Raw genomic sequence first — 27117 nt, 5'->3', positions numbered from 1 at the left:
CCTTCTAACCTTGGTGCCTTGTCCAACTTCTGGCCCTCCAGTAAGAGGTATTGCGGACTTAAGGGGCTATACCAGTGTGACACTTTCGCTGCTTGAGCCTGGATCGGCAAGAAAGATAGAGTGCATATTTCTTGTCTGAAATGTAGAAACTAAAATTATTTTTAATTCCCACATCATTTTATTATCGATGTACCAAAACAACCCAACAAACCGTAATATCATATTAATTGTCGAACTCGAACGTACAAAGTAACGATTTTTACAAAGAAGATTCTGAACGAAAATGAATGTGATTTAATAGTTTTTTCTGGGTTTTTTAGTTCATCGACGATAAAAATATGTGTCGATTAAAAGTAATTTAAGGTTTTACATTTCAGACAAGAATTACGCACTCCATCTTTTCTGCCAATTCGAGATTCCAATGGCGCGCTTCAATGGTCAGCTAATAACTTCGCCGTTTGCGACAATTGATGATAAAAAAAATTTTTTGCAACACCTGCATGAAAAGTCCATTTTTATGCACCATTTACAAGCACCAAAAGTAGTCTTTTATACACATGTGCGGGAAAAACTTTCGCGTATTGCTAGCGGTGTGAGAAAAAAACCTTCGCACATTGCCGGCGGTATAAGATAAACCTTCGCACATTGCTAGCGGTGTGCGAAAAAGATGGTCGCGCTTTTATCCACAGTTGCGCATTTCGCAACCAGCTGCACTAGCGCCACCGATGGAATAGCTTGTCACTCTTTGCCGTGCTCGACATCGTCACTGAACAGACATCGTGCCGTGGTTTCGTGTAAAAATAATCATGTATGTCGGACTTTCCATTACAGGTGAAGCAAAAAATAGAGTTCGATACACGTGCGAAAGTTGGCAATGCCTATCTCGCGTGAATGCGCCACACTCGCCCTTCAACTCGTTTCCGGGCTCATGCTGCGCCTTCACGCTTGTGCGGGCATTGCCACCTTCGCGCACTAGTATCGAAAAACACTATTCTTGTACTGTCTAAATGTGAGTTAAAATACACACGAAATTTTGAGGAGCTACGTTGGTTATCTCCCGATCCAAAAATAAAACCGACAATCACCGTTTCGTATTTGATTAGGTAAAAAAAAAATTTACGTGTACTTTTCCCGATCTTTCATACGGCATCATTTAAAGAACCCGGTTCCCACTTTGACCCGACGTGAAAGATATTTTTTCTCCATTATCTGATTTTATTATTGACCTTTCTTCGTTGTTACTTAAATATTTAGCTACATAATTATTGATTGCTTTCAGTTTTTAACCATTTTTATACGACAATAGTACAGAATAACTCATTGCAATCAACTATTTTCATGTAAACCAATAATAAAAAGCTATGTTACTATTTGTGCACGGTGAGTATAACATTTTTATAATATTTAATGGCAATTGTAATAATATTTTATCTAAAATTCTTTAAACTTGTCATGTTAACAATAATATATTTTATTTCATTTTTCGCGCAAGCCTAAATTCAGTAGCTATCAATGCGCTGATACAATTTCTATGATTTTTTGTAATTTTCTCATGATCTTCTTGGTAAAGTGTAACAAAATAAAAATGATATTAATCGTTACACTATATTTTTGATTTATCCTAATTTTTACTGAAAATACTTGTTAGTATTCGAGGTATACCCGTCAATGTAACTTGATAAACGTCTCTTGAACAGTCAACTTTTTTGAAAATATGTTAAATACGTATTTTCTTCACGTTGAATCCATTGCAATTGTTTACATTTACGTAACTCTCTCAATGGTGCTGGAAATAGAACTCGCCCAAATTTTTTGCCGTTTAGGCAAACAAAAACGGTCAGAGTATACATTTTTTTTGTATTATAAGAGTAGAAGAAAAAAGCTTTTAAATGACACTAACGGAGTCGAGTTATCTTTCTATGCGATACTTTGAGAGCCAATCGTAGTTTTGACGGTTTCGCATCGTTATGACGAAATCACTTGCAATACCGGACTCCGGTTTCTGGCAACTTTTTTAGAACACAAATACATAATTTTTCACAAATTTGCAAAAATATGCAACACTTATTTCAAAAATTATAGCGAAACGAAAAAAGAACAGAGAGAAATGTATAAATTTAGATTTTTACGTTTAAAATAAATTATATTTTGAAGTACATAATCTTGTGTAAAATTTTCCGCCGAACATACTTTGTTGAGAACTTTTATAAAGCTGACCCTAGCAGCTAAAGTTAGCAGCTAAACGTCTTAAATGTTTTGGAAGTATAAAAATGCAATCCAGATTTATCCTCGTAATTGTATAATAATATTGGGAGTGCAAAGTACTTTCCAAAATTTTTCATTTTCGGTTTTCATTATCTTATTGGAATGAACATTACAAGGTTTGGCTGCTAATTCTGGCTGCTAGCTTCAGTCTTGTGGAACATTTTTTTATACGACCAACGCGAAGCGAGATAATCGACAAAAACCAAAAAACCGAATGTCGGCTAGTTTTTGGACATTTTTCAAACATCCCGACTAGATCGATCCACTAACATTATAACATATCGCACTCCCAGAACAATACTGAATTGAGTCTAAGAATCCCAAAATATGACTGTGTTTATGGTATATGCGGAACACAATTCTCTATTGAACTGAATGAAAAAGGCGATTTTGGGATTTTCAAACTCAATTCAGTATTGTTCTGGGAGTGCGATATTATCCATGGCTACACGGAGAGAAGTAAACACTGGCGACTGCCTTTCACATTGACCACCAGTGTTTACTTCTCTCCGTGTAGCAACAGAGAGGCGCAAAGCATGCATGAATATTACGTGTGTACTGCGTCGTTGATCATCGCCCAATTTCTCTCTCGCACTGGTCGCGCGGATAACAATCTCGTGCCTCTCTGTCTCTCATCCCATTAATTATAGCAAATAAACAAGCTACATATGGGTGAAAAAGTAATTTAACAAGGACAAATTCATATCAAATTATTCTACCACAAAACTTATCCCCTAAATACAGTATAAAATAAATTGAACTGTCGATTAGCGCTACAGGTATTCAGCAATCGTGTCTCTGCAGCGCTATCAGCTGCTGCAACGTATAATTGCATCAACACCAATACGGCTATGCATACTGCTCAATTTCTCACACTGCTGACTGATTGTTTTGATAATTTGAATAATCCTAACCGATGCGCGTTGTCCGACCAAAGACCGTATATTCACGAGAATTTATCGATCATGTTCGACAAATCTGCAAACTAGCGCACACTGACAGACAAGGGCGAAATAGTCCCTCCGTGTTTCAATGGTTTTCGACAGACCATTAATGCAATCCTAATGTTGTTCATGATTTGGAACTCGAAGGAATAAAATTTTTAATGACATCGCAGTTAAACCAAGATCCCATTGAAAATATGTTTTCCATGGTCCGTTGTCATGGTGGAACTTATAATCAAAACCCCATCGCAAAACAATTCCGCCTGAATTACCAAAAGCTCATCACGCTGAGTTTAATGAAGCCTGTCAAATCTGCAAACTGCTTAGACGACGAGGACGAGGCACTCCTGTCCAATAATGTCCAAGTGCCTTTGTAGACTGGCTCGATAGGAAATAACTCAGTAGGATCTAACGCGTTTCTCTACTGGGGCGAATTGGATGAACAGATCGACGAGGAACCACTCGTCGATGTAGAAAGAATCGTCGTCGAAGCAAGCGCGTCACATACCACCGACGAAACATTAACGTCCTGCGCAATCGAATACGTTGCGGGTTATACCGCAAAAAAATCCGTAGAAAGATTTGGATGTCAACTTTGCGAAGAAGTACTGCCCGAGTCAATCCAGTACTAGGTCAGCCAAGACAAATAGTTACATATTTTCGGACGTACGAAACGAAAGAGGAAAACGATTTCGGAAACTTGCGCGTAGCAACAACGGAATTTTCGTTTGTGTTCAACTTGATAAACGCGGTTTTCGATGTAGGTTATCCGAAAATCAGGGGAGACTATGATATCGAAGATAAGCTCTTCCCTTACATGAAAGCCGCTGTGAACCAAAGTAGGTGCAGTGGGTGGTTTGCACACGGAACATGCGGTCTTCATCGACGACAGCTTGTTCACAACTTTATCCGCGTTAAAATCAATAAAGACGTAAAGCGGCTAGGAGAAAAGTAGAGAGATCAAATTAGTAATTCACGTTCAGAGAAACCTACTCAAAAGTTGTAACATTTTTTAAAAAAGAATGGTTAGGATGAAAAATCTGAAAAAAATGGTGAGTGCTTTTTTTAGGTTGTAGAATCATATAAAAAATAATGAAGCAAATTGGCGGGGGTCAGGGAAAATGTTCTCTCAGTTGGCATGGAATACCTCATATATATATGGTTGCGCTGGGCGTTTTGACTGTTTCGTGCAGTATAATCGTAGTAAATAAAGTCGCTGGCGACTTCGTATATGCATTGCGCTTGTGCTCAGGTATCACCGCTTGATACCGGAAGGATTACCTTCTGCGAATCCAAGTATGTACAAACAATCGGTAGATTACTTGCGTCAAGCATTGCGCTTGCTCATTGGTACAACCGGGCTGCGCCGGTGTGCCTGGCGGGACGTACCGCGCTTGTTGTTAGTGTACTTACGAGGTTATTCCGGCTCCCCAGCATGCAACAATCAGGAAGGATTTGAAGACACAAGATACCATAAGATCCGAGTACCGATCGAATTGCAGTGAGACCCCTTAGACTTATCCAACTCTCCGGAAACGCACAAAGAAAAGAAAGCCAAAAAGAAAGAACGACTAACTCCGAGTCGCCCGACTACTTGACTGACGCGGCCTGGCCCGAGCTATTCCCTTCGCCTTTATCATGCTCGTCTAAACACATGCAAAGACAAAACAGAGAGGGTCGGCCGCGCGACGCATGTGTTTGTATACACCCGCGAGTGACCGTTCGTGCCTGGGCACGTCTGACTATTCGTTCGACCGAACAACGATAGTAGCGCCGTTATTTGAGTATTGTTCATCGATCATGTTAAGCTTAAGCGATGCAAATATGCAATACCTACAGAAACTGCAAAATAAGGGCATGAGAATTATATTACGTTGCAATATTAGAATGAGGATTAAAGATATGTTGGAGGCGTTGCAGTTTATGTCAATCAAATAAAGAATTGCGTACAATGTTTGTATTCTGATACACAAAATGGTAATTGGAGAGTGTCTCAACTATTTGAAAAATAAAATAGAGTTAGTTGGAATTGCGGGAGGAATGCAAACAATACAAAGGGGTACTTTACTTAGAAGTACATGTAGAACAAGAGAGGAACAGAAAATGTTGCTATACGACGGGTTTAGAAGATACAATGATCTACCAGCTGAAATAAGGGCAGAACGAATACTGCAAAGGTTTAGAAGAGCATTAGTGCCGTATATCAAAAGTATCGAGAGAGAGTCGGGATAGTAGTAAATAAATAATAGTGAAACAAAACGGTATGGATTTAGAACCTTAAGTTATACTCAGTTGTAACCTACAACGTAGCTACTGAAGCTAATAAACAACATCAATCAATCGATCTTTTATATCATACAATTCAGATGAATAAGGAACTAATAATAAGTATACATATATTATGAAATTCGTCTCAAAAAGTACAATTATAGATCTTTGTACGTATGTGACATGTTTACAAGTGTATGACACTACTTGTTAAAAGCCACGTAAGACGGTCCCGGCCGTCTATGAAGTGATATGAAAATACGTCATATCTATTTTAGCGAGAAGAAAAATGCTAGAGAATGTAAATTCGAAAATTTTTGGTGATTTGAAAAGTTAACGACGGAGCCAGGAATCGAAACTGTTGTTTTTATATAATGATTGTAACAAATATAATTATTTAGACAACTATGACAATTTTCCATGTCTCAAATTAATTCGTTGTATTTAATTCTGCAAGACATTTTGGTCGAATGCAGAGAAATGAGGACAAGCGATTTTAGGAAAATTGTGTCACATTGAAAAGGCATATCCGTATTATTCGAATAAAATAATGACTGTGTCGATCAAGATATGGTACTAACATTTACAATCGGTACGTAGTTTTACGTACTCACTTCGTACCGTCTCAATCTCAAGCTTCCATACCGACACTACTTTGGCCGCAACGAATGTCGGTGCAAGCCCGTTAGGTAGAGTCGATAGAGCAGAAACCTGCTACGCTCCCAGGCCCACCTGGGGCCGGATTCTGAACATCAAATGAGTTCGAGTTAGTGAGTTCTATGGTTTTCCGCTCTCCATACTATTATTATAGTCGATAGTTAATGAACACCATGGTCGGTACAGAGCTTATCGATGTTAAATATTATTACGAAGTGGCACATGCTGTTGATAGAGGGCGATAGCTGAGAAAGGAGAGAAAAAAAGATGTTAGTTCTGACGTTTGTTTGTATTAACCATACATAACCTCTTATTCCTTCTCAAAAGGTTGGGTGTTGAGTATACTGTATACTTCTTATTTTAGAGTTATTTTTCGGATCAGTAGTCTGTTATATATTGTGTGCTCAACGCGAGGTTATGTTAGAAACTGGCACTACAGGCAAAAAAATAATATAAAACACACGGGATGCTAGTGGGTAGGCAATTACCACGAGCAGATAGAGAACGATTTATTAGCCGCTAGATGGCACAGATCGCAAGTTCCTGAGCCATACACTATTCAGGAAAGAAGAGATTGACATCATACTCCAAATTTCCGTTTCCATAAAGACGAACACCAACTCACTTCATGTTCAGAATCCGGGCCCTGGGCCCACTTGTGTGCCGAAAACTGATACACAAAAATTTACCCATGGGTAACTGTCTTTATAGTCTTCAGTCAATGCCCGGTTACAGCCGACAAGAGTACCCAGCTATGAGCTACTGAAACCTAACGGTTAATTTCAAACATAATGGTTGATTTCAAATCATCGAGTGTCAGTTGTTACAAAGAAGCGAGTGATTTCGACCTTGTCAAATTTCAAGTAGGATATAATGAGACCGCGATGTTCATGTTATTTCACCTATTAGTCCTGTTACAGAGCGAGGACTTTTGGTGCAGGATACAAATGTCAAAATGATTGGCACGATACTGACATGGACCGCTAGGTAGGTCGGCCCCTTAGATTTTCACCTAGTTTCACCATATATTACGTTAAGATATATGTGTCTTTTAGTTTTCGATGTACTACAACATATATTTAGTAATGGATAGAAACATTTCAGCGTTGGTTTCATTCAAATCTTCCAAGCGCATCAAGAAATCATCCCGTTGGGTGCCCATGTTTGGGGAGCGTTTTCACCTCTGCAAACCGTTTATTAGCAGATAAAACAAATATACGTGTCTCTTTGTTTTCGATGCATTACAACATGTATGAAATAGATCAAAATCGGAGGCATCGACCTAGCTAGGGTTCGTTCTGAGTAGCGAGCTCCGTTATCTCCACCCGACGCCCACTACGCCCGAAATCGCACAACGCTGTGTTACGCTGTGACGTACCTTTTTCAAAACTCTATTTTCGTTAGAACGATCGAGTATTATTCTATAGCCGCTTGAGCCACATTTATCGCACCATACATCATTTCATTCTCATATTCACATAACAACCATCTCCAATACCCATAGAAAAAGTCACGTACGATCACCCGTTTAAGGTTTCATAAAAGATCAGATTAATTGGTACCAAGAACGAAGCTAAAAAACACTGAGCTAAACATGAAGCAGCTCAACCTCAAAAATGTCTGTGTATTCGAGCCAAAATTCTCATCAATAATTTGAATAAATTCCTCATAATATTTTCATCCAATTAAAAGAGGTTACTTACTAAGCAGTACGAATAAATGTACAAACATTACATTGAGATATCTCATGTTAATAAACGAGATTGAGCACCGTCGAAGCACTCAAGCCACGCTCCAGAGTAACACTGACCATGTGAAGCGGCACCAGAGAGTCGTCCTCACACCTGATTGGCTAATTTCTATATAACTTGGTTGCAACTGCAGGCTCTTGAACCTTCAGGCCCAAGAAGCCACGTTTTTCGTCTGTTGCGTCGCGAGGTACGCGGACGTCAATCCAAGTTAGCCCTTCCGAGCAAGAATAGTTCTTGAAATACTTAGTAGTAACCGGCCTAAAGTATCGAGCTATCTCCGTCAATTTGAGCATTTCGATTTATTCTGTGAATTGGAAAGGACTCACTTTCACCTAAATTTCAGCTCTTTTCTGTTCTTTACTGACTCTCATCTTTTTGCGAATAGACACTTTTGTAATTACTCCATTTTCTATATTAAATCAGGTTCTGCCCCTATTCATTCATTTACGGACACAGCTAGGACGCAAATCTCTTTTCTAGCGATGAAGGGCGGAGGGATGACCGGGGAATTATTCCCACCGAGACTAACGTTATCGACAATCGTCCGCTTTGCGCTTTACGTTACCATCGTTCGTGATGAAATTATCTACATCTGTGTTACTTTTTTACCTTCTCCAATAAGAAATCAGGTGTTCTCCGTTTATCATAGTGACGTTACCAGCATCTGCAAAAAATCTCATGCTCTACCTTACCAACACGTATCGAGCAAGATTGAGATGCAGCCACGAACTCACGTAATTCGACAAGACTCAGCTTCTATAAGGTTGTTCCGCCATAAGTCCGCATCAAGAACGTTCTTCCATCACTAGCGAGGGGAATGAAATGACGACGACGATGATGATAGTAATAATAATAATAATAATAATAATAATAACAACAACAACAACAACAATAATAATAATAAGGTAATATCGAACAGAAGTTAACGTACAAATCTGGAGTACTTGTATAACATTTTCTCAGGACCCGATGCTCTCCTGTAAAATCCAGCTTCCCAATGACATCTTATCGTTACACATGATTTAATAAAGATTTCAGTATGTTCCAGCAAACATAATCTCAGTGAAGGACTACTGTTAAATATCCCGACGATATTTGCGCGACGTTTTAACGTGTATGTGATTTCAAATGAAAATCTTGAATGCTTGCTCCCAAACTCGTATCGATTCGAAAACAGCTTTTTGGCAATGATGCAAATTACAATTTTCGTAAGTTTTCAACAATGTAAAAATTTGGTGTTCGTTGAGTCTACTTATTTGAGGATCCGGATTGATAAGCAATGCCCTACAGTCATCACAGTTGAGTTTGAGAAATCTTTAGCATATATGGCCACCTATAAATGGTAAATAGTACAGTCCTCGCCAAATTTACTAACAGCATCTTTTTCACAGCTTCACTAATAGCAGCTTCGTCTTCTTCTACAACTGATATATGACAATCAAGAGCATCTACCTTTTCAGGAGTCCTCGGTTTGCGCAGCTCTGTTTGCATAACTCTCAATATCAAGGCAACAGTATTGTCATCATGCTGACAATTTGCTTTTTCTGATAATTTTGACATTTGCGAAATGACAGATTGCCGAAACCCGTACGTAAATTGTTTTGGAGATGGCTTTGTATTGCAGCCATGCTGTGTCGTACAACAGAAAAGGAGTTTTCTAGAGGGTCTTGACATAATCATCTAGTTTTTAGTTGTTTAATGCCATCGTCAATATGTAGTTCATTGCAAAATACAATGATACTATTAATTGTTAAAATTCATCTATCAATATACGGATGTCGCTCCTTTTCTGTAACGAATCCGCAGGTTTGCAATTTTGTCTTCAATTCCGCTAGAAATTCGTGATGCTTCGACGTTATTGATATCGTGTAATTGTACTTCTCTGCAATAATTTCTTCACTGAGCACACTATTAGCAATATCAAAAAGATTATCGATATCTTTTACAAAAGCAATAGTGCCCTCGGTCGGGTAATTTTTAAATTTCTCCGGAAACATCATCTTCTAACATATGTAATCGCGACGTACATTGAATAACTAAATATTTGTGCCGCATACGAAACTTTAATTTTCACAAATGAACCAGATACCTCTAAATTTTCGTCTTTAATTTTCGAAATAATATTCAGTTTCGCTTATTTGTACCCTGTATATCTTAGTAGAAAGAGAGTTCTGACGATTTGTCTTCAGGTACCAGGTTAGAATTTCTTAGCTGAATTCTCGGTTCGAGTTAACTTCATCGTTTGGGATACATAATGTAGGGGACGTTATCGGTTCAAGCGTGACTTGATCACTCTGAGGGAGGAAATAGCGTCTCAGTAATATGAGTAATATCGTATTTAAGAGAAGACGGATGTTTAGTGTTAACCGATTTGTGAATCATCGCGCGTTCAAGAAATTAGGTAACTTACGTAACTAGAAAAACTCCGAGGTGGCAGACACCAAGTGCTTTCAGGAATTTATTGAACGGTAAACAAAGAAATAAATATTTAAAATGATGCGGAATTGTGAAAAATGTAAGTTGGAATGTAACATCGCCATACCGTGGACGAATGACAAAAGCATAGGGTAGTAACTTTGACACAAGTTTTCTTGGATCGATGTCAAATAAACAGTTGTAATTATTGGCTCGCAGATTTCGGGGTAAAATTTTGACCTGGTATTTGAGTTCTATACTTTTTATATCGTGCGCAAATCGTATTTTTAATGTTAGTTGAAAATTCAATAGCATTACTTGTAGGTTGACATTAAAATTGCACTATAGGTGCCTTTCAAATATTACATTGCGCTGTTTTCGGCCATTTTGGACCCCCGCCCCCCTTCATGACCAGGTAGCTTTTTACCTCCTATCGATGCGATGTGATCTTTCGCCTCCCCCCCCCCCCCTCCCTTTCTCCTACGCACAATTGATAATTTGTTAACAATATGAGGGATAATGTTAATGGTCCAATGAAAAAAAAAAAAAAAAAAAGTACGCTTATAAAAGACCATGACGTGTCACTATGAGTGTACCCACATTCCTCTGTCGCAGGTCGTCACGCTGAAGATAACCCCGTCCTCCCTCTACCCCCCTGAGAGCGTGACGTAATATTTGAACGCCTCATATAAAAGATACGTATCGCTATAAAACAAAACCGAACCCGAACACCTTGATTTTTGAGTTTAATTAGGTACTTTTCAGACTTAAGAATTCATCACTCATTATATATATATCAGTGGGTATATTTTTGTCCATGTGCTTGTGTATTTATAAAAAAAAAAAAAAACAGACCTCGGATGACGAAGGGAATTCACGATTCTCTAACTAGCCACTTTCAAGGTGGGGCAATCATCAGTGTATAGTCCTTCGCTACTGTCAGTCATCATTTGCATTACACGCATGATGTCAATTATTTAATGCATGCCATGGAGAGTGATATTATCAGATACATCTGCCAATAATGATCACAAGGTCGGCTGGTGCCGGGGTTTAAGATATTTTTATCCTCGAAAGTAATTATATGCATTGCTCTCTACATCTCGACAAGTAATTGGTCCTTGTGTTGATCGTGACTTGCAACTTTGAAATAATTGGTACAAGTAATCAGGGTTCTACACGTAATTTACTGAGGCTCACTGGATTTACCTATACAGACGGATACTTACGCTATATTCGTCGAGCATGTAACATGTAATATGTATTAAGTAACAATTATCGTGTGCTCCTTCCTCAATTCTACAAGTGGGAGGCGTTCCAGCTGGATTAAAGCGAGCGGAACAGTGAAACAAAAGTGAGTGTGTGCGTGTAAACAGCAGAGAAGACAAGATGTTGGACTAAGAGTTTAAACGAAGCAAAACGGAAATGGCGAGAAAACGTAAGTTGAGGAAATGACGGACTCCCTACTCAAAACCGATTTGGCAAAAAAACGAACATGGAAAATAGAGGCCAGTGAAGTAGATCATCTCGCTTCATTGAATGTGGCATTAATTCTAAAAGATCAGTACGAAGACGACAAATTTGAGGATAACAGTAGTGAAAACTATGATTACAATGAAAAGAACACAATTGTTATTGTTTTCAGAGATTTCAAATAAAATCGACATCAGTTTTATTCAGAACGAGCTACAACGAAGAAGGAAGAATCTGAACGAATTGTATTACAATCACTGTTTTAAATAGTAGAAATAGTATCGCGAGTAAGTGTGGAAACCACGGCAACTACTCAGTACATTATTAATGGTATAGACGATCAAGGGCATCGAAGGCCCGTTTTGCATGACGGTACGAGTATTCACGAAGTTGAAGCCACATTCGATGTTTGCAAAGAATTGTTAAGTACGACTAAGACAAGCACAAAATCAACTGAAAATCCGAAAAACTGTCTGTGTGTACAGAAAACCAAATTTTTCAATTTGCTACTGTGATTATACTAGTCACACAAGTGTGGCATTCCCGTCGAAATATCATATAGCTTCGAAATTTCCTCATCTTGCAAAAGATGATAAAACTGAAACGTACAATGATGATCTGAAAAATCCCGTAGAGATTATGTTGTTAGCGGTGTAAAATAAGAATGACCAAAAATAATTATTTTTAGCTTACGAGTAGTCATCGCTACTTGATAATGCCGTTCACTGTCACTTCTCAGAGACCGACGCTGCCTAAATGAAAAGTTCATTGTCGGTCATCAAGGACATGTTAACCAATTTGCATCGTTTTCGCAATCACTTCTGAGATGAGTGCCGGTGTTTGAACGGCACCTGGATAAAAACGCCGCTGCGAGTAGTCGAGAACCGGTCGGTGTAGGATTTTAAATTACCGCAGGCGGGCATATTGATATACACTGTAAATGACTGTGAATCGTTGCAGATCATATCGAACAAACCAATGCTGTGAATCTGAAAATCTCACAACCTTAAGTGTAACTTTCTGCAAAACCAAATCGATAATCTCGACCAAATGATAAATGCCTTGGAGATTGCCATAGGAAAAACTTTGAATAAATTTTATGATAATCTTAAAACAGGTGTAGATCTATCGATTCACCAGACAGAAATGATTTCCAAGTTCGATACAAAACTAAGAGCATTGGAAAATACGCGGAATCAAGCTAAGCTGGTAACGAAACTGCATAAGCCGGCACGACAAAATTGAGTATAAATGTCGTTGTATAGTAACAGGCTGATCTTGTTTATATGACGTCATACGCAGTACAAAACAAAGACCGCAAATGCATGCTCACAGTCATAGACATCTTTTCAAAGGATGTGTGGCCTGTACCGATAAAGAGCAAGACGGGGGACGACGTTACGGTTGCGATAGAATCTGTGCTTGCAAGGAAGACCAGCTGAGTCGAAAATTTGGAAAGACATATTTCAAAAGAAGAACCTCAGTTTTTAAATACAAATCAGTAGTTGCAGTAGTATCATCTTCATTCGATGCCAAACGGTACATGCATGGCAGTAGTCATCGTTGGATGTAGTTTTATCGTTCAATTTTGATTAGAACTCATCTTTGATGGGTAACTATTTTTCATCAAGCTGCTTCCGTATTCGTACGAAACGACACCCTTTCTTTTGAACATCTAAAATTCCTCCAATTCTTTGCAAAGAGTGCGTGTCATCAACTTTTCAGCATCTTTTAGACAAGATGCCAATTATTCAAGATTGCTTGACATGAAGCGAAATTAGTCAATAAATCTAAAACTCATTTTCGTTCCTTCAACGCATTTCGTAAAGGATATAACACAGTTCTCTGTGTTCATATGTAAAGGCTTGAGCGTACTTTAAAAATATGTAGCCAATACTTTAACAAGGAAATAAGAAGTTTAGGCTGCAACCTTGATGTGCAGCACCACGGTACTTTTCCAAGAAATGTCAGTGATCGCGATCTTTTATATTCTCAAAAGTGAAAGGTTGATCATAGATACGTATGACAGGTATTTTCAAACTTGAAGCTATCGCATTGTTCAGGAATCACAGATTCCATCGGCTCCACAGCTTGGGAATACACTTCTAACGATAATGATAATTTTTTCAGATTGTTCATAGACGAATCAATACATTTCAGTCCCAATTGAGTTTAAATTTTGAAAGTGAATCTTTAATCGTACGATGCAAGTAATATGCAATACTATATGGTATATGATTTTGATAAATTGTTTCGTTCCCTGCAACATCGCATGCAGGCTGCAACAGGCATTTAAGATCGGTATGGATATAGAATGGAACGCATGTTTTGTATTCAAGGTTTTGTAATTACAGAATTTTTATCCTCGTTATTTGAAAAGACTACTTCAGTCTTATACAAATTGATGTATTCAGATCGGTGATTTTGCGGACATTTTTCTGATCAGAAATCCTTCCAACATCCATTACCATATTGAGTCTGACGGGTATACCTCGAAATGTAAATACAGCAACCGTGACGATTTGCGAATTAATGTAAAGTGAAAGTCTTCGTCGTTCCGCAATTGATTGCCATCAACCTCTATCTCAATTTCTTCCTCCAATCTGAGGAGATGAATCACAGTGTGTCTAAATTTTCATTTGCTCAAGTAAATCGGTACCATTTTACTTTTTTCTCTGCCGTCTTGATCGATACCATAAACATTGATTAAAAGCCAGTCGGGTTATTTAAATTTTAAAATGCTGTATAGAGACATGAAAAAGTCGAAATGTTGGAATGTGGGTACGAGCTTGTTACGCTGGCGTTTGTTGTTAGTCTGGTACAGAGCTACGGTGACCGATAATAGGCAGCAATAGGGTTCGTTGTTTCGGATGTTTATCACAGCCTTTTCATTACTAATACACTTTGGTAATGAGGTTTAATTTCAGCAGCATCACACTGCGCCATTCAAAGTCTTATAACTCTGAAAAACAAGAAAGCTTTGCACTGTACGCAAGAAAGGTCATACGCATAAGAAATGCTTTCACACTGTCTGATCCATATGGATTACACATTTGATTTATCGGCATCAATCAAACCTTATTTTGGATCCCGTACAAATCGAAACCATAAGAAACACTGGTATGATGTTTGTAAAGTAAATGATGGGATAAGCTGTTGGTGGTGGATCCTTTGAGATTAAGATGTTTCTAACATAGATGGAGAGAAAAAATTCGTTAAATCAACCAAATGGATTCAGTTGGATGAAAAATTGTCGCTTCAATCCTTATTTTGTTAAAATTAATAAACTGTAGTTAATATATTAAATTTTCTCAGGTCAAATGAACCGAACGAGTTATTTGATCTATGCGAAAATTTGATAGGTCCAAACAATACTTAGTTGTGTCAACTCAATGATCCGGCCGAAGACGGGGGTACCAGCGGTTGAATACGTGCAATTGCTTGAACCAAATATTTTTTTGCTGTCAAAGATTCAGTATTCAGGAATCAAATTTGATCCTCTTGATTCAATCCCTAAATGTGATTTTGCAAACAAATTGTTTTCGTCAAATTAGGTGATTTTTATCCTTTCCGTTCAATTTTATAAATTTTCAAATACTTATGGTTGAATGAAGTAAATGTACCTTTTGTCAGGAACTTTTGATGCTTCAAAGAAACAAATCAAGTTATTTAGCCTGAACAAATCTACATTTTGTAAGTAATACTTGTTTCGATGATGCAAGTCAGTGAATATAATTCAACTAACTGTAAGTAGTTTTTCTGATTCAAATGTATGTATCAGTCGAAACAACAACAAAATTGTTTCCATATAAATAGTTCATTGAATCTATTTACAATCGCGTATATGCTAATAAGTTTAGCTACTTTTGAATATTTTGTTGGTCGAATTAAAGCCACAAAAATCCAACGTGTAAAGCAGCTGAGAAAATATAAACGTAACGAAATTCAATTTTTCAGTGTGTGCTGGACCAATGACATAAACGAAACATTTATATAGAATAAATATTTTGTTGATTGGGAGCATTTCATTCGTTAACTGAGCTATTTCATCGGCTTGTTTATCGCTTTAAGATTGTTGAAATAGTTATTTAATTCTTGCATTTTTCTACAAGATCTCTTCATGTCATCTGGCGACAGCTCTGTGCCTGATATAAGTATATCTCGTCCTCTAATTGAGCAAAAGTTAACCCGAAGTCTGTGCGACAGTTTGGCGTAGTGGTGGTGCGGGTAAAGAATCAGAAAAACCAAAAATCAGAATGGTCGGAATTCCGGACATAAATATATCGAAAATTAACAGTCACGAACAAAGTGATGAATCTTCATTAAGCCAGAAATAATGGAAAGAGAATATAAAAGTATCGTAATTTGAAGTTATAGAATTTAGAATACACAACTGGTGAAAATTCCGAAAGGCCATTAGCAGAATGAAGCAAATGCGATTGCTCGCAAACACAAATAAATAATTTTCATACATTCGAATTCATAAATGCGAAGGGTCAAGAATCAGAACGTTTAGAACTCCGTGTAGTAATCTCATAGAAGGCTCAGAATATAGAATTGCAGTATATCAGAATCGTCATAATGAAGAATCGCAATATGTCAGAAGAGGTTAATCAGGCAGCGGAACGGAATTTGATGTAAGTATCCGTTACAAATATGCGAAAAGCTGAGCTAAATGATAGCCCAAAGATGTAGTTATTCAGCTTGTTGATCGCAACGTGAACAGTTTATAAGTCAGCAAATAAGAACAGGCACATCGTTGGCAGAAGAAAAAAGCTGTTCCTATTAGCTGGCTTTGAAAAGTCTTTTGGTCATTTGTTCTGTACGGAAAATAATTCATTGGAAGGACAAACGCCTAAGTGGTCTACACTCAGAGAAAACTATCTGCTTGCAAAAAAAATCGTTTTGTGGACGCATTTTGTAGAAAATTTTACCGCGAGAACATAACATTTGTTGTGGTAAAATATATAAAAGTAGTATGTAGAAGGTACTTTATTTTACCGGGAACTTTATTTGACAATGGTTTTCTGGCTGAGCCAGTCCTCTTCAAAAATGTTTACTTCAAGTATGACAGTTAAATACAATAATTTTTGAATAATGTTTCGCTGAACTATTTCATAATTATATTCATAAGGCTGTCTTTAAAAAAGACACTCTTTCTGCACGAGGTCTAGTGTTCCAATGCCTTCCTCTTGCACGTCGTTATCTGGTCGGATGATGACGTGAACCACTCGACATTCGAGCTCTTGTACTCGACTTTGTTTATGTTTCGGCGATAAGAGACCTCCCAAATTCTCTCGGAGCTCTCCCGTACGCAACGACGAAAGGATTCCTTCGTCATATGCTTATAAATACGAAGGCTCGATTTTAACTTATTGTTAGTCAATCTAATGAAATAATACTTTCTTATGGTACTATCAAGATCTTGAATAACCTCTGGTAGATTCCACTCAATCGCTTCATACAGTTCACTAAATCTATCGCTGGATGAAGATAAATCTTTACGAAGTCATGGGAGCTACTAATTGATCACAGCTATCAAATGATATGTTACAACGTGAGTTTACAAAATTTTTCGTTGAAGTGGCTAAATACTCTCTGTGACGCGTTAAAATTCCTTTCTCGTAAGAATTAAGACGAGCAGTTGTTAGAAGGGACTCCAGGCGTCTGTCTAATATAATCAGCAGAACTAATCCATTCGTGGTATAATAGAATTGAATCAACCTGTCATTTCACAATGGTAAATTTCTTTGCCATTTTTTGGTGTGACACGCGTTTCATGTAGCATCAATTTTTTCTGTTACAACAATAGAACGATCATTTTTCAATGTTTACAAACTAATTCGACTGTATAGATCTGATTCGCAGTCGCAACGGAATTTATGGAATTGTGGAGTCAAACCTTTTCTCAACCATTACTGGAACATTTTGTTTGCTGCGGATTATAAAATCAACTGAATTTTCTTGTTGTGTGAAAATAAACGTTGGTCGGATGTATAGTAAACCTGAAATTTCGTTGCCAGAACCAGATTTTGGTCATTATGAGCAAACATCTTTGTACGTGTAATACCGGCATTCCATACTCTACAATGACCGCGAGCCAAAAGTCCAGTTACAAACAGTTATATAACATTAATACATTATATAAAATAGTTTTCTATGCTATCTAGCAAAGAATCTAGCTTAAAACGAAATATTTTTGGGAAAAAAAAATCGCAAAAATTTTTCTACAAAACGAAATTGAAGCTTAGGCTTCCCCCTTTATGATTTTACTCGGAGAAATGTATAAAAAAGATTTTTACTGCAAACGGGGTACACTCACAAAAGAACAAAAAAACTACAAAGAATGGTCGTTTCCGATACTGGGTGCTAAGTGTCAAAAAAATCGTAAAAATTTGTTTGAAAAGCCAAAATGTAGGTAAATCCCCCCTCTTTGAAATGCCGTTAGTCAAATCGGCCTAGGCCAACTACCGGCGAAATGGCATCAAAAACCGTTCCGGTACTTTTTCCAACTCTTGTCCGGAAACTTTCCGCCGGTAGTGTATATACATATATATAAATATATAAATATATTTATGTATCTCATAAATTGATTATAATTATATTGATCGATTCATAATATATATACATATATTCCTCTTTCAAAGTGGTAATAATTTCGTAATGGATATATATTAGGGTGTTTCAGAACAATATAGCAATAATTTTTGCATTAGAAATAGTGAACATCTTGATAGACTATTTTGCATTAGATGCAAGAGATAAGTTAGCAGGAAATTATTATTACAGATGCATTCGGTCGCGGTTCTTTTTAAAAAAAATACCAACTCAATAAGAAAAGTGTTCAGCGTTGGGAACGCCGAAAATGAAACTTTAAATGTATTGGACGTATGTACTCTGTGAGCCCTCGCAATTAGAATTTTTTAATTTAAGATCAGTATTACTCTCAGTAAAAAATGCGAAGATTTTCATTGATTTAAGAACCGCAGAAAAGGAACTACGTGTTAAACTTAACAATTTGCATGCCTGAGTTGAAGAAAGTATGTTTGGCATTGGTTGAACGCTGATATTTTTCTATAACCTTTTTTTTATAACCGGTTGCCGTTCATAGCGCGTCAGGCGCATCGGCTGTTCCGCATATAAAGAAACTCACGGTATATATTCACACGCATGAGCTTCGTGAATTTCGCAATAAAACCAGTAATTGATGAAATATTGAATGATTGGACTGAGCTGAAACTAGAGACTCATTCTCAGAAAACCCACAATGATACTGTTTTAGACTAGTCCTCAATTCTTTTGTTAAAAGTGTTGAGAGCATAACATGCTTCATAATTAAAGATGACTAGAGAAGCTGGCCAACACACATTCAAAAGGCACAATTTAAGGTTGTTCGGACATTAGAGGAATGTAAAGATAGAAAAGTTAGTTTTTGATATCTTATTAATCACTAATAAATACATATAAAATGATTTTTTGAGAAAAATCTGACCTGTGGTCTTTGTGGAATTAATTATTAAAAATTGGATATTTAACATGTAATCAATAGGGAACCTTGGGCAAAATGCACATTTTTAATACCATTTAACCACAATTGCTAACGATGAAGATTTAAAAAAAAAACTGTAATTTATAATAATTAATTCTCGTAGATTACGCAAAAATGATTAAAAAAAGGTATTTTAACGAGTCGTTTTGTAAATATTTCAACTTAAGTCAGTGTTTTTAAACCTGTGGGTCGTGACTTCCAGGGGGGTCGCCAATTCTTACTCGGGGAGTCGCGGTCGCAAGACAGATAAATGTAAAAGGCACAAACGAAGTTCTGCGAGGAATCCTTTGATTTTAAAAATCCTATGAAATCACTGACATAGTTTTATTATGGAACTGGGGGCTTGCCAGATTTTTTTACCAGTAAGGGGGTCGCAAATTCAAAAACATTTAGAAGCACTGATCTAAATGACAGAAAATTCACGAAAATATCAGTCAGCCATATTTGAAAATGAATGACATATCTGACTAGTGAAAGCATAACAACGTCGGATATCATTTTTCTTTCTATCTTATAATTTTTTTTCTCTGCAAATCGTCCGTTGTGTCGTAATGAAGTTGTTTCATTACTCATTAATAAATAAATAATTGAATCAATCCGATTATAAGTGATCTTAGGTAACATCTAAATTTAAGTTATGAATTTACATGCATGTTCACATTTTTTATTTTAGTTAAAGAAAAAAGAATAAAATAAAATACGCTGTCAATGAGAAAGAAAAGTCGTTGAATCAACTAAATGTGCGGTCACGAGCGGCGAAATGAATATTTACTTGTATCAATTCAAGACGCGTTGGTCTAACAAAATGTGTAGTTGGACATTTAAATGAACTGAACAATTTTTTAACAACATCAATGTGAAATACAATTTACAGGAACTTGCTCGAATTAGCTTACCTTTCAGATGAGTGCGGCGAGACTGATGCAAGAGACGTCGTTGTTCGGTAATCGGTTGGAAACGATGTTGGTCAATCACTGAGCCTTTGTGAAATTTTGAATTTGTATTGAAATTTATCACGAAAGTCATGTCCAAACGTTCGTAAAAGTAAGCTTGCAACTATTACCATCACTTAATATCACCCAATTCTTTTGGAGTCAGGGAAAACTTGAATTAAATTGAAAAAATTATCAGAAAGAACGCCACGTCTTCTCACGAAACGCGGAGGATTAGTGAAGTTGTAATATAGGTGATAGTGAGTCTTTTACAATTGATACTGCGTCTATCGGACTAGTCAAAATGACTGGTCTTCAAAAAATCATACTAATAGAAAATGTTTATATCGATATGGAATGAACATTTTTTATTATTAGATATTATTTTAACAACAGTCACTTCGGCCGGTTTTGGTAAAAATAACTATGTCTTAATTTCGGTATTTCTAGTGTTAACAGAATAAATCTGAGCGCTCGACTTTATTAGATCGGTAACAACTAAGATTTTTCAGCGCCAACTCGAATTGACGCCCACGCACCTCGAGACTTGACAGACAAAAGACGCGGCTCCTTGGGCCTGAGGACCCAAGAGCCTGTAATTGCATACTGGTTGTATTAATGCGCGCGGTAATTAGCCAATGAGGTGCGAGCGTGACCCCTTGGTGCCGATCCACAGGTCGAGCCCCACGCCAGAGCAGAACTTGAGAACTTGCGTATTCCGCGGTTCTCAATCTCGCCTATTGTACAGTTGAAATTTTAACAAAAGATATATTAATGTAACTTTCACACACGTACTCGTACTGCCGTATGATTATTCTATTTTAATTTGGAACTCTTAAGTGAAGCAGTTTTCTCTAATTATCGATCAGCATCCATCCTTACAGAAAGAAAGAATTTCAGGTTGGGCAACCCGTACTTTAAGCATTTCTCAGCTCAGTTCCTAGTACTGGCTAATCTGAACGTTTATGATACCTAATACTGCCGACTGTACGTGAAGTTTACCTTAGGTGGAGAAGGCGGTTGTTACAAGAACATGAGACTGAATTGTTTTATCGCGCAATAAGTGTCCCTTAAGCGGGTAGAGAAAAGTAAAGGCATTGCTGTTTTAAATAAAACAGAATTTTTGAAAATATACGCCCGGGCGTAACAGTAATCAGCAGCATGGGATATCAGCTTGTAGGAAATGTTAAGGGGAGCAAACCCTTTAGATGCGTGAAAAATAGGCATTTAAAAAAATTTTCTTCAAAGGTGATAAAATAATTCGATGATTTTTAAATTTTGACATTGATTTATTAAAACTCTCAAGTTTTGAAAAACATTTTTTTTTTATTCTTGTGCAAAACAAAATGCCGGCGTTATGGAGACTCTCGAACGCCTCTTTTTCGTGAAAGCGAAAACTGCTGCAGCTGCAGCTTTTTCTCTGTTGATCTGAAGAATAAGAAACAAATGTTATTCGATTACTGACATGTTTAGGGGAATTATCTACCTATAAAATTATAGAAAAGTATAAAGTTGAAAATTGAGGAAGCTCTTTAATCAAATGTTCGAATCTTCGACTATTTTCTCGACGAATTTAAAATTTTACCCCAAAAAAGTGCACCTCTGTGCACGCAGTTCTTAGTTATTTGGCACTTGCGCTTACACCGTCACTTGTACTCGGCCCGAAACTCTCCCCGCACTTATCGGTGAATTGATTTCCTTGAAATCGTTTCTTTTTTTAAGTACATTTTTGAGCTACATTTCCTTGGGTTCCCTTTGGATAGTCCGGAATTTTAGTTTTGAAAATTCAACCGTCCACGAAACACTTTCGAGCTAAACTGTCTCTATTGCTCGGGCCTCGTTAACCTTCGTTTCGCATACCTACAGTTTCATGCTGTAGAAATATATATATATATATATAATGTCCTTCACAAAAAATGCAGTAGTATTTCGGTTTGAAATATTCTCGGAAATATCTTCCCGGCCAAACAGCCCGGTTCAATAGTTAAGAATGTATTGTGAAGGAAAGGTTGCTCCGCCTCGGTCCGAGTACCTAACTTGCTACCTCACCGTGTGCTGTCCCTGCGCTCTCGACTATGTGCGATAACTCGGTAAATATTTGAGTCTTAGTCATTGAAACTACAGAGACAAAATTTGAATAGAAATTTTTCCGGCTACGGCCATGAAATGCGAGAACAATCGGAAAACTATGCGGCAAGCGGACGTGTATATACTTCGGATGATCACACTAATATAATTCACAATGAGTTCTGGGAGGAAATTATTTTTACCTTGACAAACTGATTTAAACACTAACTTCTTACACGATTTATACACTACGCCGGCCGCAAAGTGATAGGTTTGTTGGTCCTCGTTTTGTTCGAATAAAGTCGATATTTTGCTATTATGATATTAACGATTTTTTTTTTTTTTTATTGCACGGGAACTTGTCAACGTAAACACTGTGTTTGCTCTAATCTTTTTTCCAAATTTTTATTCCAATGGCATGGAATTTTGGAGTTAAAGAAAGATTTATACCTTGTTTAATTTTGTAAATATCGTTGGAAATCAATTTTTGGAGGTCAGATAATATTGCGGCAAGCCGATCTCGAGCTGAGAATCATCTAGCATAATGGTGAAATATCATTTTTTAATCTTATCATACGGCTCTTCATACGTGTATAATGTATCACACTCAGGAAGAGAATGATGATAACCAAAGTTATACTAACCGTCATTTCACCGACATGTGCTCATTCTGTAAAAAAATTCAGTATTCAATGTAATTGTCTCTCATCACAGTATCTTACAACATAATGTCAAAATATCATAACAATGTAAACATGAGTATGCAATATCATTAATTGTAACGTTATATTTAGTTCTATCAATTATTCTCGTATTATATCTTCGTATAGCATACATTGCGATAATGGCGTTATCTGTATTATAATCATACGTATATAGGCAATTACACAGATTTTGGAGTCTTTCAATATGGTAATTTTTAAACCGGTTGAAACTTTATTACTCATTGTCAGAGCATGCATAAAAAGAGCAAATATGATTTTTCTTATCAATCAAAACATTTTTTATTGTAAATTAATGAATATTTTAATTTGTTTACAGAAAAAATAATTTACCAGACGAGCAAGTTCGAGTGTTAGTAAAGAGACATTTCCAATTTTGAAAGTTTATTTTATGTAAGTATAACGTGAGGAAATTTATTCCTGGAATAAGTGACATTTCAATTTACACAACTACATTCCTTGGCATTATTGTTGCGTAAAACAAAACGTCTTTCAGATCAATTTCGTATTCGGCATTGCATATATATGTAGAATTGCGCTGACTGCGGTACTTTCATGTCAGTGATGCATAAGTTTTGATAATAGTTGAAGTGAGGGGCATATTATTCATTGTCAGTCTATATGAGGACTGACTATACATCTCCTTAATAATTGACATCTTCGGTTCCATTTAACGTGAAACGATAAACTACGGCTCATTATGAGACACAAAGAAGCGACATTCATAATAAAAATTTTACTTACTGAAACAGTAAGAAATTCGAATTATTATGAAGAATTCAAATACTCAAACATTTTTTCACTCACATTGAGATCTTTAAAATTTTTAAAAAGAACATGAATACAATCTTCATTCAAGTTTGTGGGATACCCACACATTTTTTCCGGATAATATCTTGATAGATTTGATTTTTGCTGTGTTTTCAATGATTGAGTAAAAGATACGACTGTCACGTTATATCTGCAGTTATTTTGGTCATAGGGTGATAAATGGATGTATGCTAATTCAGAAGCAAAGATAAGTGATATCCGTGAAAATAGTGTAAGTTAGTGAAAGGTGAAGAATTTTAAATTGTTGTAACGAATTAAAATGTTTAAACGTTTTGAAATATTGTAAAAATTGAATTGAAACAATAAAACTCTTCAAACGTTTGAAGTGTTTATACCGATTTGGACTATTTGCTTTTTCAATCACTTACGAATTCTCGATGATGAACGCAACCGGAAATATTAATTATGCTGCCCGGTGTGCTCTTACTTTCAAAGTAATTGAATACCGTTTCGTTTTTCAAACATAAGTACTTTGAACGAACGGTAGAACACGCGTCTTTTTTTCTTACGTATACCTTGCACAAAAAAGGTTTCGAAAGATTTAAAAATACGAGGTCAATTCCAGTCCGCTTTTAACGCGTGATTGTTTACGCAAGGTAAAAAATTTACCTGACAATTCTGTGATTCCTATTCATCAGATCAAGTCAACTTTACGTAATTTTTTCCTCCTCTCCTTTGAAACATTGGCACGTCTGACAATGTTTCTCGTATGCTTCTGATAAACTACTCGGACCAATATCGCTTACAACTGCATCTAATTATAGACTTGATATCAGAGAGAGAAAAGAAACGGAAACTAGTAATCTTGGGAACAGGAGTCGTGATACGAGTAGTGTTTCGAAGACTCGTCATCTTTCGCACGGCCCTGGTGGATCAGGGCTCCCTTGAAAGATGTACTTGTCCGTTGAAATCCTTGTCAACAATTTCATGGCAACACCACATTTACGATTAAACGTCACTTATCCTCACGCCAACAATTTGGCGATACACACATCGATGTAAACTGGTCCGCCTGAAATGTAAGCAAGGTTTCAATATACGCGATTGGCTAATTCCTTATTAGACATTCTGGGAAGCGTGGTAATAAATATAGAGCAGTAATAACCAGTGAGGCCGTTACGTTTACAATAAACTTCACCCACTACCAACGATGCGTCCGCGTCTTTCACATTCGCTTTCAAAGATAGCAACAACACACTTCTGGTATGCCGCTCCGGCACGAACTCCCGCGTAACAGTGTGCGAAGCGGCATGTTAATATGTGCATAAATTTGGTTTGTGTTGGAAGAAAACCAGTGCGAGGTACACGTGGTCGGGACCAGTGACGGCAGTCTTGTGCTGGTGGCCATTGGGAAAAGAACGATTGGATGCTGCGTATATACATTCGAGAGTGATCTTCGATCAAGTGCACAGTGATTCCCAAGTGTTTCTTAATATCCTTCCACAGCCCAACGATATCGCGATGAACAGTATCGGGTATTTTTAAAACTGTTATTGTGCCGACTAGCATCTCAACTGTCCTTTGTTCTAGACCGGAAAGCCACTTGCCCCAGAGGTGAGTTTTTGCTTTTTTATCTTTGTTGGGGTCAACTTTCTGCTCAAGTTTATACGATCTTACGTGTGATAGGATTTTTATCACTTCGTACTCGACTGGCTTGTTTGATTGCACTTGCATTGACTGTATTATAATGTGTCAAAGAATCTCCGGGCAGAAACTGCGGCATTCAACGATAGTTGAAACATTTTTCGATAATCATTACAAGTCGACTATAATTTCGTCGAAATTGTGGTATCCTCGTTCGTCTTATCAGGTGGAAGTAAAAACTAATAGCTCGAAGTCAGTGTTATATTCATCAATGCTTGTCACTTTCTTTTTAACTGCAGATTCATGGAAACTGATGTATTGAACAAAACAGATAACTATAATTTACTCGTGAATTCTACATGGAAATTTTTCAGTAATTGACCGAAATAATGCGATGAAAATAAAAATACAGAATCATATACTTACGGTAGAATGCGAGATATTTTCCAAGCTCTTCGGAATTGATGTATGTAATAAAAATATTTGTTCCTGTCATTCCATTCGCATTAAATATGTCCTCGTGTGATTGATGCGACAAGTACCGACTTACAGAATTTTTTTTTTCTTTCTGAACTTTAAACAGGTTTGTCGATAAACATAAATGCTTGTGTAGTTTGTTGAAATTCAAGGTCGTAATTATTCACGCAGCTTTCGTCGCATTCGTTTATGAAAAAAAATATAAGACCAAGTTATGTTTTCGCATTCACTGAGGATCACGTGTAGTTCTTAACACTGCGAAGTCGATAGCAATTTTTATATTGCCGGGTAGGATAAAAAGAAAAAAAAATCAATATCACAATGCCGACGTTGTTTCCATTTATTTCCTTATTTCCAATCGATCGCAAAAATTGTTTCTCATGATTGCAGCAGTCTAAATGTTGATGCGACTTTGACGATAACTTGACGCGTAAATATTCTTTTCTACGAGGCAACGACGCAAGGAATAGTACGTCCACTTCTATCACTCATTGTCAGCACAACTTGTGTGAAATTTTCGTTTCCCTGATGAATATTTGTTCGATAAATATACGCTGCAGATATCCGCGTTCGTGCTATGCATTGGACAATAATTGATAGTGAATTAACATTCGTGACGTAAAATGTAAATTTGCATGCTCGGATGCTGAACGAAAAGACAGTAAATAATACAGGCGTAATTATTGGTTATATATATATATATATGTGTACATTGAACAGCTTGATGTCATACATTTTGGAAGATTGATAATTGCGGTAGCAAATGTTTGATTGTTAGGACAGAATTTAATCATACAAGCCTGTCTCATCTTAATAAAATTACATATTCTCGTTACTTTTCAACAGGTTTACGCTATAAACTTTTCAAGCCTCAAAATCTCGTCGATTGTGACAACTGCAAAAGTTATATGCAATTGAATGTCACTGTTTTTAATATCATAGATTTACTTTAGCATTGGTGACGTCACGCAGCCCCCTTTCTCGATCTGCCGTATCCGCGTCAATTTTATTATTCCTAGGAAAAAGATTCATGAATCTTTCATATTCTTCCCAACGAATCAGTTTTCAAAGTGCGATTGATTTGCCACTTCTCCGACATATGCCGGTAGTAAGTTATTTCTCGACTGTTACTCAGATGGCATTGTATTCCGGAGCAAGAAATTGTAGTCATATATTTGTATG

At 36.9% G+C, this 27117-nt stretch overlaps 2 protein-coding genes and 1 long non-coding RNA gene across 7 annotated transcripts in view; 1 reads left to right on the top strand and 2 right to left on the bottom strand.

Moving 5' to 3' along the window:
* LOC124210794 (glutathione S-transferase 1-like) overlaps positions 1 to 20356 on the bottom strand; it is a 138040-nt gene extending 117684 nt beyond the window's left edge. The window contains exon 1 of one of the 2 annotated variants that reach the window (XM_046609171.2): positions 20219 to 20356. The gene's annotated coding sequence lies outside the window, so the exon portion shown is untranslated. Of the gene's footprint in view, positions 1 to 4622; positions 4754 to 20218 lie in introns of those variants that run through there. The other variant, XM_046609181.2, reaches the window with a different exon arrangement.
* A 1172-nt stretch (positions 20357 to 21528) lies between these two features.
* Positions 21529 to 26425, bottom strand: LOC124223427 (uncharacterized). Of its 2 annotated transcripts, XR_006884303.2 has the most exons (4): positions 25885 to 26425; positions 24484 to 24886; positions 21840 to 22991; positions 21529 to 21682 (listed from the first exon to the last, which is right to left on the bottom strand). It is a non-coding gene; the product is annotated as an uncharacterized lncRNA (long non-coding RNA). The 2 variants fall into 2 exon arrangements; XR_006884302.2 differs by lacking the exons at positions 21529 to 21682; positions 25885 to 26425 and adding an exon at positions 24980 to 25812 and having other exon boundaries at positions 21963 to 22991.
* The window catches only part of ldd (lipid droplet defective), a 58786-nt gene continuing 56755 nt past the window's right edge, over positions 25087 to 27117 (top strand). For 2 of the 3 annotated variants that reach the window (XM_046635228.2, XM_046635215.2), the window contains exon 1: positions 25196 to 25428. The gene's annotated coding sequence lies outside the window, so the exon portion shown is untranslated. Of the gene's footprint in view, positions 25429 to 27117 lie in introns of all 3 variants that reach the window. The other variant, XR_006884281.2, reaches the window with a different exon arrangement.

The sequence above is a fragment of the Neodiprion pinetum genome, chromosome 1 (genome assembly GCF_021155775.2).
Source record: "Neodiprion pinetum isolate iyNeoPine1 chromosome 1, iyNeoPine1.2, whole genome shotgun sequence".
NCBI lineage: Eukaryota > Metazoa > Arthropoda > Insecta > Hymenoptera > Diprionidae > Neodiprion > Neodiprion pinetum.
Note: the sequence above shows the minus strand (reverse complement) of the source record. Positions and strands in the feature narration are given on the sequence as shown.